General features: G+C 47.1%; 1 non-coding gene across 1 annotated transcript; it reads left to right on the forward strand.

Moving 5' to 3' along the window:
- The first annotated feature begins 9146 nt into the window (after positions 1 to 9146).
- Positions 9147 to 9219, forward strand: trnav-uac (transfer RNA valine (anticodon UAC)). Its single transcript has one exon. It is a non-coding gene; the product is annotated as a tRNA-Val (tRNA).
- Positions 9220 to 11704: the final 2485 nt, after the last annotated feature.

An 11704-nucleotide genomic window follows, 5' to 3' on the forward strand; every position in this document is an offset into this window, starting at 1 on the left:
ACACCTGCCATAGTTTAGCACAAGCACTTTGTCCCCTATCTCATTCCACCTCCCCCTCAAATTTAGGTCATGGTACTCAGTTAGCTTCCGGCGCTTAGCCTCAACAATTTCATGCATGTCTGGGAGGATTAACGAGAGCCTGGTCTTTAAGGTTCATTTCATCAATAGTTGCGCGGGGGGAACCCCAGTCAACGAATGGGGACGAGATCTGTATGCCAGCAGCAGTCGCGACAGGCGGCTCTGCAGCGTGGGACCTTGGATTCTGAGCATGCCTTGTTTAATGATCTGCACTGCTTGCTCCGCCTGGCCATTGGAGGCCGGCTTTAACGGTGCCGTCTTAACGTGATTTATGCCGTGGTCAACTATAAATTCTTGAAATTCTGCGCTAGTGAAGCACGGACCATTATCACTGACCAATATGTCAGGAATTCCGTGCATTGCAAACACGGTTCTCAGGCTCTCCACAGTGGTGGAGGTAGTGCTCGAGTTTAAAATGGTGAACTCGATCCATTTTGAAAATGCATCAACGGCTACGAGGAACATTTTGCCCATGAATGGGCCCGCATAGTCTACATGCACCTGCGACCACGGTTTTTGTGAGCCAGGGCCAGAGGCTTAGGGGGGCCTCCCTGGGGGCATTACTGAGTTGGGCACAAATGGTGCACCGACGGATGCAGAGCTCCAAGTCCGCGTCAGTGCTAGGCCACCAGACGTGGGATCTGGCTATGACCTTCATCATGACGATCCCCGGGTGCTCGCGGTGGAGCTCCCGGACAAACGCCTCGCACCCTCGCAAGGGCATAACTACTCGGCTGCCCCACATCAGGAAGTCTGCCTGTAGTGATAGTTCATGCCTGCGCCTATGGAAAGGTTTGATCTCCTCGGGGCAGTCATCGCGGGTCTCTGCCCTGTCACCAGTTAAACCGCATCTTTCGTCCAGGCTCTGATTTGGTGCGACATCATGGGCGAAGCTGTGGATTCAAAGGCACTGATTGCCATGACCATCTCACAGTCCTGTTCGTCCGAACATTCTGTCGTCGCCAGGGGTAGCCTGCTAAGCGCGTCGGCACAGTTGTCTGTGCCTGGTCTGTGCCTTATTGTATAGTCGTAAGACACCAGCATGAGTGCCCACCGCTGAATGCGTGCCGAGGCTTTGATCTTTATTGCCTTGCACTCCGATAGCAGGGACGTGAGGGGTTTGTGGTTGGTTTCTAACCCGAACTTGGCCACGAAAAGGTATTGGTGCATCTTTTTGACATCGTACACGCACGCGAGCTCCTCCTTCTCAACCATATCATACCCGCACGCCGCCCGCGAAAGTGACCTGGAGGCACAAGCAATGGGTTGTAATTTACCCGCATCATTGACATGCTGTAAAACGCACCCGACCCTGTACGCTGACGCATCACATGTAAGAACTAACTTTTTACCTGGGTCAAAAAAGGCTAAAACACTGTTGGAACATAGAAGATTGAGTTATTGAAGGCGCGTTCTTGGGCGTCCCCCCAAAACCAATCGCACCTCTTTCTGAGTAGCATGTGATGAGGCTCCAGCAGCGTGCTCAAGTTCTGCATAAAGTTCCCAAAGTAATTGAATAGCCCGAGAAAGGCAGGCAGTTCCGAGATATTCCAGGGCCTGGGTGCCAGACGAATTGCTTCGGTTTTTGATTCTGTTGGGCCGATTCCATCAGCGGCAATCCTTCTGCCCAAAAATTCAACCTCAGGCGCGAGAAACAGACACTTGGATTTCTTAACTCTTCGGCCTACTCGATCCAACCGACTTAGTACTTCCTGCAAATTGCGGAGATGGGAGTCGGTGTCCCTGCCCGTGATGAGTATGTCATCTTGAAACACAACCGTCCCCAGGAAGGACTTGAGCAGACTCTCCATGTTGCGCTGGAATATAGCAGCTGCCGACCTGATGCCGAATGGGCATTGATTGTACGTAAAAAGGCCTCGATGTGTGTTGATGGTGGTGAGTAGCTGAGACTCTTCGGTCAGTTCTTGCGTCATATACGCAAATGTAAGATCAAGTTTCGAGAAAAGTTTTCCTCCAGCCAACGTGGCAAATAGGTCCTCTGCTCTGGGCAGCGGGTATTGGTCCTGTAGGGAGACTCTGTTATGGTAGACTTGTAATCCCCACAGATTTGTACGGATCCATCAGGCTTTATGACGGGGAGGCTGGGACTTGACCAGTCGCTAAATTCCACGGATGAGATAATGCCTTCCCGCAGGTCCAGTTCGTGTTCAATCTTTTCCCTCATCACATAAGGCACAGCTCTAGCCTTGTGATGGACTGGTCTGCCATCCTGTGTGATGTAGATTTTAACTTTAGCCCCTTTGAAGGTACCCACACCTGGCTGAAAGAGATGTTCAAAACGACTTAGAACTGCAGAGTAGTGTGAGATACATGACAGTAAGGTGAACGTGTGAACGGCCACACTGCGGAAACATCTCCATCTTCAGCACCAGGTCAGACGGAGATGCTGAGCGAGCAGGTGAACTGCACGATCCCACTTTTTAGGAGCTGATCGTTGTGCCAAGCAAATTAGTTTTGCTTAATGACTAAAAATAAAAGGTGCCAGAAGTGGGATTCAAACCCACACTTTCAGAGCAGACTGAACACAACAGCTTAGACTGCTCGGCTGTCCTGACTATCCAGTGCTGTGTATGGCCACCTGCAGGTTGATTTTGAACTTTTGTGTCTTGTCACAAGAAATAAATGAGGGCAACAGGTGTTTCTCTGACTGACACCGGGGAAACAGTGAGACAGACCTTGGAGCAAGGGTCTGGTTATTGCCAAACAGCAAAGAAAATATTAATTCTGGGATTACCCAAAAGAGCAGTGACCTCGACGTGATTGGAACACGCAACCTTCTGATCTGGAGTCAGACGCATTACCGTTGCACCACGAGGCCGACACAGGGAGCTTGAGATGTTCGTCTATGTGAAGATTCCGCAATACAAGGGGCTTTAAAATCCCTGTCCATTCCCACCAGGTATCAGAGGAAGTGCTCACCTGCCAGTCACCGTATGTTTTTTGTTTAACTTTTGTGTTGTTTTCACGGGAAAGCATCATTAATTAACCCGTCATCTTCTTTTGTACAATGAAAGAAATGCTGACTGAGGGACAGTCGATACTTCAATCATTTGTTCTGTGCTTTGCATGTTATCTGTTCAACCATATCCCATTTTACACACTATGTTTTCGGAGTCTGGTTCAAAATCCTCATCGCTGGCGACACCAGGAATCAGGTGCAACTTTTGTCAAATTTAACAGCACCGGTTATTCCGACACGCCAAAGTTCCCTGGTGGATCCATTTTCTCTCGCTAAAAGTTATCTATTTATTGGTGAAATAAAGAGCAATTGAGGAATAAGGGAGCCCTTTTGCTAGGAGAATAAATAGCAAATGCTGGAAATTTCAGCAGGTCAGTTGGCATTTGCCAGGAGACAAGACTCGCCTCCGATTGTTCCCCTATAGGAAATTTCAACACAATGTTCTCGCCTGGCATCGAACCAGTGACCTTGCATGTGTAAAGCAAACGTGATAACCGCGACACTAGGTAAACCTCTGGCACAGTGATCTCAACAGAGGGGAGCTGACCAGTGAGCTCCCTCTGTGCTGATCACCACTGATTTTTAATGTGGAAGCAAGTCATCCTCGACTCCGGGATTACTTAAGAAGAGAGGAGGATCAGGAATGTGTTGGCTCACCTGAAACAACTTCTGTCCCACACTGAAAGTTCTCAATCCTTCTCCTCTGCTGCCCTTTACAGAAATGTCACGTGTTCACTTCCACATCCTCACAGTGGGGCCACAGAGGCTCCTACCGTCTCCCCGCGATCAGCAAACTCGCCCAGTTTGTAAAATTAAACCCGGTACATGTGTCCGGCAAAGGGCAGGAGAAGCGGGAGAGTGTGTAAGCTCATTCTGTAACAGATAGTAGTGGGGTTATTAACGGCGATTATAGCAATCATTAATCCTCTCACACACCTCAATTATGTTTCTGCAATGAACAGATTGAGAATGGAAAGGGTTAAAGCTCGGGATCTTAACCACTCAACCAGGGAACAGCTTCGATAATTTGTATCAATAAAAAATATATATTTATATATGAACCTGTATGTCAACGGCAAGCTGTCTAGACCTCATGCCACAACGGTCGTGAATCTAACTTTGAGCGAGAGAAATTATTCCACAGTGACGCCCATTTCATCTTTTATTCCCTTTTAAACACTAGAAACTGAGACAGGGGGAATAAATAGAGAAATAAAAGCACAATGATACAGACAAGAGGAAGAGAGAAGGGGAAATATTGTCCCCACCCAGAACTAATGCAGAAACCCCTCTGCTGCGCTCGGGGTGGCCTGGATACACTAACGTCCCAACAGCTCATTGACTGTCGGAGTGGGACCGTGCGGCGCTTCAGAAGACAGGTCGAAAAAGCAAAGTCACTGATTCGGTCTCACGTGCTTCTCTAATCAAGAGTAGCCACACACAAAAACTTGCTTTTATAATGGCTATACATTACCATTACCATCAAGCAGTTGGTTCATTGATCTAAAGGTGTGACTTTAGATGAGTCGAAGTTAAATGAAATTTGTGAGAAGTCCTGGGTTCCAATCCTGGACGAGTCCATTATTTTGCCGGCGAGTTTTGAAATTGCATAGAAATTTTGCAAAGGAAGACTTGCATTTCTGCAGTGCCTTTCAGGAACTCATGACTCCCCAAAGCGCTTTACAGCCCTTGAGTTATGTTTGAAGTGTTGTAGTGTGGGGAAAGATGTGCCCAAATCACCCCACACAAACCTCAACTCTTTACAAAGAAGTTTGGTGCAAATAATCAGGTGCCTCAGGGACTTGGACTTTCTTTGAATGAGTTCTGCTTGTACCTGCATTCAAGCTTGAAACAGCAACTGAGCTTCCATCTCACGGGAGCAGCGTGTCGCAGTTAGCGAGTAGGTGACGAGGTTTGGGATTGATGTGCGTCACTTTCAATCTTTGAAATTTCACCAAGCAAAGAAATGGTGAATCCAACTGTCCCTGCAAGCATTTAGTTCCCGTTTAATCACAGGAATATCCGCAGTCAGGAGCTGAAAAGGAATTAAAACCTAATAAGGCTTCGGGACAATCAGAATACTTTGTCACAGACAAGGCACCGGAAGGCTGGAAGGTAGATCACACCGGTTGCGGGAGAGCTGGTTGGTAGTGACATGGAAGTGTCTGCAGTGTGCGGGATCAGATTGCTTCCACGCATCCACAATGAATGTCCCACTCTTTATTTGGGAAAAGTGCAACTGAGAGTAGACAAGTTCCAACTGGTCGGAGCAATCTGAAGCTTTAACTGACGGACGCCCTGGTTTGGGATGTCTTGCAGTATACACTTGTGTCAGTCTCTGTGGCGCAATGGGTTAGCGTGTTCGGTTGTGAACCAAAAAGTTGGTGGTTTAAGCCCTCTCAGGGACTTCAACTGTTTTCCCCGAGGATACTGTGCCGCACAGTTCCAGGTTGTCATTGTGTGCTTTGGTGTCACGAATATATTCTGCAAACATTGCCAGCTGTGCTGTTATCCAGTGAGTTCCCACTCCAATACTTATATGAGCATTCAGTTCAAGTGTCGAGTTTGAGTGTACACAGAACTGAACATAGATATCAGAAAATTTAACAAGGCTGTGGGACATTGTGTTTTGTTAACATTGAAACATTAATATGAATAAATCCATTTTTTCTAATATTTAATTAAACGGGTTTTCTAAATGTTTCCGCCCAGTTTCGAACCAAAGATCATTCGCGGGTGAAGAAAATGTGACAACCACTACACTACGGAAACACTGCAATTGAAGTGATGTTAGGAACATAACCAGAGCTTTCACCTACACAGCTGGCCCACACTTCAGGAGCTGGTTTTATTAGAATAGAGTGATGGTGCTATATTTAGGAAGTCTGTGAGTGTGGCAGGAATTGATCTCGTGTTTCCCAGACTTTACACATAGGAACAGGAGATGACCATTTAGCAGCATGTGGTTAGGATCTGGAATGCACGGCTTGAAAGGGTGGTGGAGGCAGACTCAATCTTATCTTTCAAACGGGAGTTGGATCAGTGTCTGAAGGAAAAACAATTGCAGGGCAACGTTAAAAGGGCGGGGGAGTGGGACTCGCTGAGAGTCGGCACTGGCTCGACGGGCCGAATGGCCTTCCGTGCTGTAACCATTCCATGATTCTATAAGTTAGCGGAACATTTCATAGTGTGGGTGGAAGCAGAACATTGCAAAGGGACATGGATTGAGTCGGCAAAACTAGAGGCATCTGATTCAGGAGATTCTGGTGAAGCGGAAATTCGGGAGTTTAATGACTTTGCAACGAACATTTTTGTTTTGTGCAGCTTCGGTCAGAGAAATGTTTGTGAAAGGAATTTTTTGCAGAAAGGGATGCAGCATTTCATCTTCTGTCTTAACACTTCTTTCTGGGTGTCGGGTCACATTTCCTTTCGATGTTATTCTTCCAGAATGTATATTTTCTTTGGTGTGTCACAATAACCAGACCCTTGCTCTAAAGTCAGTCTCACTGTTTCCCCAGTCTCCTGTTGATGTTACCAGCAATGAACATTTTGAACCAGATCCCGAAAGCAGTGTGTAAAATGGTTTATGGTTTAAGAGTTAACTTGCAGAGCATAGGTAAATTATCCAATTATGGAATCTCCTTCAGTTAGAATTTCTTTATTTGTGCAAAAGAAGATCATCGGTTAATTAACGATGTATTCCCGTGAAAGCAACATAAAATATAGTTAAAAAGTAATCAACAAACTTGGTGTTCGAACCCGAGAATCTGAGATTAAAAATCTCACGCTGTATCAACTGAGCTCGCTGTGCTTCTGCTAAAGCAAACGTTATTGTCACTGATTGCAGACAGGCGCCTGTTGGCTCCGCCCCAGATGTTTAAACTTGATGTCGAAGAACTGCCAGGATCTTCTTGAATGGTGGACCAGGCTCGAGGGGCCGAATGGCCTACTCCAGCTCCTAATCCTTACATGTTTATGATCATATGACCTTTCACAGGAGAACAATCTCGCCCTGAGCATGTATGAGGAGATAGCTCCAGCAAATATTCCCACCCGGTGAGCTTTCGCGTGTGAGGCGAACGTGTTAACCGCTACACTGCGGAAACATCGCCACTTTCAGCACCCGGTCAGACGGAAATGTTAAGCGAGCAGGTGAACTGCTGAATCCCACTTTTATGGAGCTGGTCGTGGTGCCAAGCAAATGAGTTTTGCTTAATGACTAAAAATAAGAAAAGGGATTTGAAACCGCGCTTTAAGAGCAGACTGCAAACTGAACGCAGCACCTTCGACAGCTCGGCCATCCAGACTGTAAGTTCATTTAAATTTTGAACTTTTGTGTCTTGTTACATGAATTAAATGAGGGCATCTGGCATATCTGTGCCTGACACCGGGGAAATAGTGAGACAAACATTGGAGCAAGTGTCAGGTTATAGCCAAACAGCAAATAAGTTTGCAACTTTTGAAGAACAATGATCCGGACATGATTTGAATACACAGCCTTCTGATCGGGAGTCTGACACACTACCGTTGCACCACAAGGTCTACAGTGCAAATTGTCCATGTTTGGAAACATGAAGGTTCCTGAAACACAGTTTAATTTACCCTGCATTGGTGCAATGAAAGGGCTTTAAAATCCCCGGTTACTCCCAGCGTGGGTCAGACAGCATCAGAAGCAGTGCCCACCTGTCACTCACCCTCTCACGCCCGCTTTCATCACCTGCTGCCCGCGGACTGCAGCAAATCCAGTTCATCATCATCATAGGCAGTCCCTCGAAGAGAGGATGACTTGCTTCCTCGCCAAAAAAGGATGAGTTCACAGGTGTTTCAATATTCCAGGTCCTGAAATGTATGTTGAAGGGTGGAAGATGCCTGTGCATGGATTTTTTTAACGTGTGATGGCCGTTGCACTCCAGCCATCACACGGGCTTGACAGAGCGAGGTATTCGTCCAGTGGCAAGGGTTAAACAAGACGACTGGAGACCAGCTCTGCTGCACAGACCCAGTGTGTACACATATCGCAGTGTGGGCTGGCCCGTGCTGCCCCTGGGCCCCTGGCCCCGAACTCATGCCTCCGCTGGGCCCTGATCACGTCCCTCTACAGTCTCTCGCCGCTCCTTCGCCCCGATCTCGCCGCTCCTGCTGTATCTGCCCACGCTCCAATCACTGACCTGGACCTTGATGACGTCACTCTTCGCTGCCGCCGCCCTCCTGCACCAGCTCACGCTGCTCCCTGGAGCAGTCTCCCGGGACCTCCAAGCTGCTCCCAGGGCCGCTCGCCGTTCCTTTTATGGCCCCGACCTGCCGCTGGTGTTCTCCCGTTAGTGTATCCAGGCTGTGGGTGGCCACTCCGAGCGCAGCAGAGGGGTTTCTGCATTAGTTCTGGGTGGGGACAGTATCTTTCCCCTTCTCTCTTCCTCTTGTCTCTATCCCTGTGCTTTTATTTCTCTATTTATTCCCCCTGTCTCAGTTTCTAGTGTTTAAAAGGGAACAAAAGATGAAATGGGTTTCAATGCGGAACAATTTACTTCACTCAAAGTTAGATGCACTGCTGTTCGCCATGAGGTCAAGGTAGCTAGCCATTGATATTCAGGTTCTTATATACATATATATAAATATATCAACATCTATCATAACTGTTCCCTGGTGGTCGAGGGGTTAAGATCTGCCGCACTGACGTGGCAACGATACTCGATCAATTCATCGCATAAAAATAATTGAGTTCTGTGAGACGATTAATAATTGCTGTAAGCACCATGAATACCAATACTTTCTGCGATAGACCGAGCTTACAGACTATCTGGCTTCTCCCGCCCTTTGCCGGGCACGTGTTCTGGGTTTAATTTTACAAACTGGGTGAGTTCGATGATCTCGGGGAGACGGTAGGAGCATCTGTGGCCCCACTGTGAGGATGTGGAAGTGAACACGGTGGCTGGGTGATCCGTGACATTTCTGTAAAGGGCAGCGGAGGAGAAGGATTGAGAACTTTCAGTGTGGTTCAGAAGTTGTTTCAGGTGAGCCTCCTCATTCCCGATCAGCGCAGAGGGAGCTCAATGGTCAGCTCCCCTCTGTTGGGGCTGTTGTACCAGTGGTTTCTGTAGTGTAATGGTTATCATGTTTGCTTTACACGCAAAAGGTCCCTGCTTCAATCCCAAGCAGGAACATTTTGTTTAAACTTGCCAAATGGGAACAATCGGAGGCGAGTTGAGTCTCCTGGCAAATGCTGCCTGATTTGCTGAGATTTGCAGAATTTGCTGTATTTTTTTTGCTATTTATTCTCCTGGCAAATGGGTTCCCTTATTCCTGAAATGCTCTTTATTTAACCAATAAATAGATAACTTTGAGTGAGAGAAAACGGATCCACCGGGGACCTTTCGCGTGTGAGGCCAACGTGATATCCGCCACACTGCAGCCCATCAAAGGGCGAGAAACCACTGAATATAAAGGATGAGCTCACAAATATCAGGGGCAGTGCAGTCTGGTCAACGTCAAACCCTCCTTTCTTATTCAGCAGAGGCATGAACGGGAATCAGACGCCACAAAGTTTAATTAAAGACACAAATAAAAGTAACACTTCTAAATCTTTTCACTGTAAAATTATTTTACTTTATTTGAAATCCTGCTGCATTGAATCTGAAAATGAGCACCGTAGGATTTTATCTTCACTACTGATTCTATTTTCTGTGCACGGTCGGAATAACCGGTGCTGTTAAATTTGACAAAAGTTGCCCCAGATTCCTGATGTCATCGGCAATGAAGATTTTGAACCAGATCCTAAAATACAGTGAGTAAAATGGGTCAACATGCAGAAGAACATAAGAACATAAGAAATAGGAGCAGTAGTCGACCATACGCCCCTCGAGCCTGCTCCGACATTTAATACGATCATGGCCGATGCAATCATGGACTAAGGTCCACTTCCCTGCCCACTCCCCAAAACACAGCACAAATGATTGAAGTATCGACTCTCCCTCAGTTAGCATTTCTTTCATTGTGCAAAAGAAGGTGATGGGTTAATTAATGATGCTTTCCCGTGAAAACAATACAAAAGTTTAAGAAAAAAACATACGGTGACTGGCAGGTGAGCGCTGCTTCTGATACCTGGTGGGAATGGGCGGGGATTTTATAGCCCCTTGTATTGTGAAACCTTCATATTGCCGAACATCTCAGACTTCATGTGTGGACCTTGTCAGGCAAGGGTAGCATGCCTGACTCCAAATCGAAATGTTATGTGTTCTAATCATGTTGGGGTTGCAATTAATTTCAACATTGTTCTTCCAGAAAATATTTTCTTTGCTGTTTGGCAATAACCAGACCCTTGCTCCAAGGTCTGTCTCACTGTTTCCCCGGTGTCAGGCAGAGATACGCCTGCTGCCCTCATTTATTTCATGTGTCAGGACACAAAAGTTCAAAATCAACCTTCAGGTGGCCACATCTAGCATTGAATACTCAGGGTGGCGGAGTGGTTTAAAGTGCTGTGTTCAGATTGCAGTCTCCTCTGGAGATGCATGTTCGACTTTGACATTTCTTATTTTTAATCATTTAGTGAAACTCTTTGTTTGACACCACGACCAACTCCTTAAAAGTGGGATTCTGCAGTCCACCTGCTCGCTTCACATTTCTGTCTGACCAGGTGCGGAAAGTGGAGATGTTTCCACAGTGTCGCGCTTAACACGTTCACCTCACAAGCGAAAGCTCCCTGGCCGAGAATATTTTCTGTAGCTTTTTCCTCATACATGCTCAGGGGCGCATTCTGTCCTGAACACTGGAGCTAAAGTGCTGAGTTCATTGCCCATGTTGTTAGCAGCCTGCCAGTGAATCTGTTTAAGATGTTCAAACAGATTCCTGACAAAGCTGTCCCGGCTCGCTTCCCGGAGACACCGTGGTCACCAGTGCCCCAGTTTCAGTGGGTCAGCCCCGGGAGGTTGGCCATCCGTTAGAGAATACCCAAGATCAGGGATCAGTCTCCGGACAGGGATCCTCAGCCGGCAGCCTTCGGTGGTGAGGGACTCACAGGAGAGGTCGTGGTGGACCTGCCACTAACTGAGAGTCCCCAGCCTACAGCCCCCGGCTGTGCAGAACCCTCAGTTAATGAAATGAACTCAGCAGCCACACCTAAAGGGGAAGTGTGTTGTTGCCCCAGAGGGGCCATTCCCCCGATAATGTGGGACTCAGGCACACCTCCAGTCAGAACACTCTGGGTCCAGCGGTACAGACAGCCTTACCGCCGGTCACACAGGCAAACCAGAGGCTGAATAAGGGAAGGAGAAGAACAGGGATTAACTTTGCCTGTCGGAGACGGGTTGCAGATGTATATAATAGCACGATATGAGTTTAAGAATGTTGAAGAGTTCTAGTTTTAAATTAAGATTTTAGAAATTTCAGGTCACCACAACCTCACGAGGAATCCATGGGTAAAGAAGTAGTGAGAGGAATAAGATCGGTTATGAAGGAGTTGTGGCCGGCAGTTTAAGGGGTGGTTTTCATGGGGTCAGCTTTCCCTTCTGACCTTATATGAGTGGTTCCGAATCGCTCCCACACCCTTGGTTCTCGACACTGGAATTATGAAGGGACTGTAAAAGACTTGGACAGACAATCGGTTTCAAGGTAGGAAGAAGGTATGGCTTTATTGTGTTTATAAAGAAGTAA

The sequence above is a fragment of the Pristiophorus japonicus genome, unplaced genomic scaffold (assembly GCF_044704955.1).
Source record: "Pristiophorus japonicus isolate sPriJap1 unplaced genomic scaffold, sPriJap1.hap1 HAP1_SCAFFOLD_219, whole genome shotgun sequence".
Lineage (NCBI taxonomy): Eukaryota > Metazoa > Chordata > Chondrichthyes > Pristiophoridae > Pristiophorus > Pristiophorus japonicus.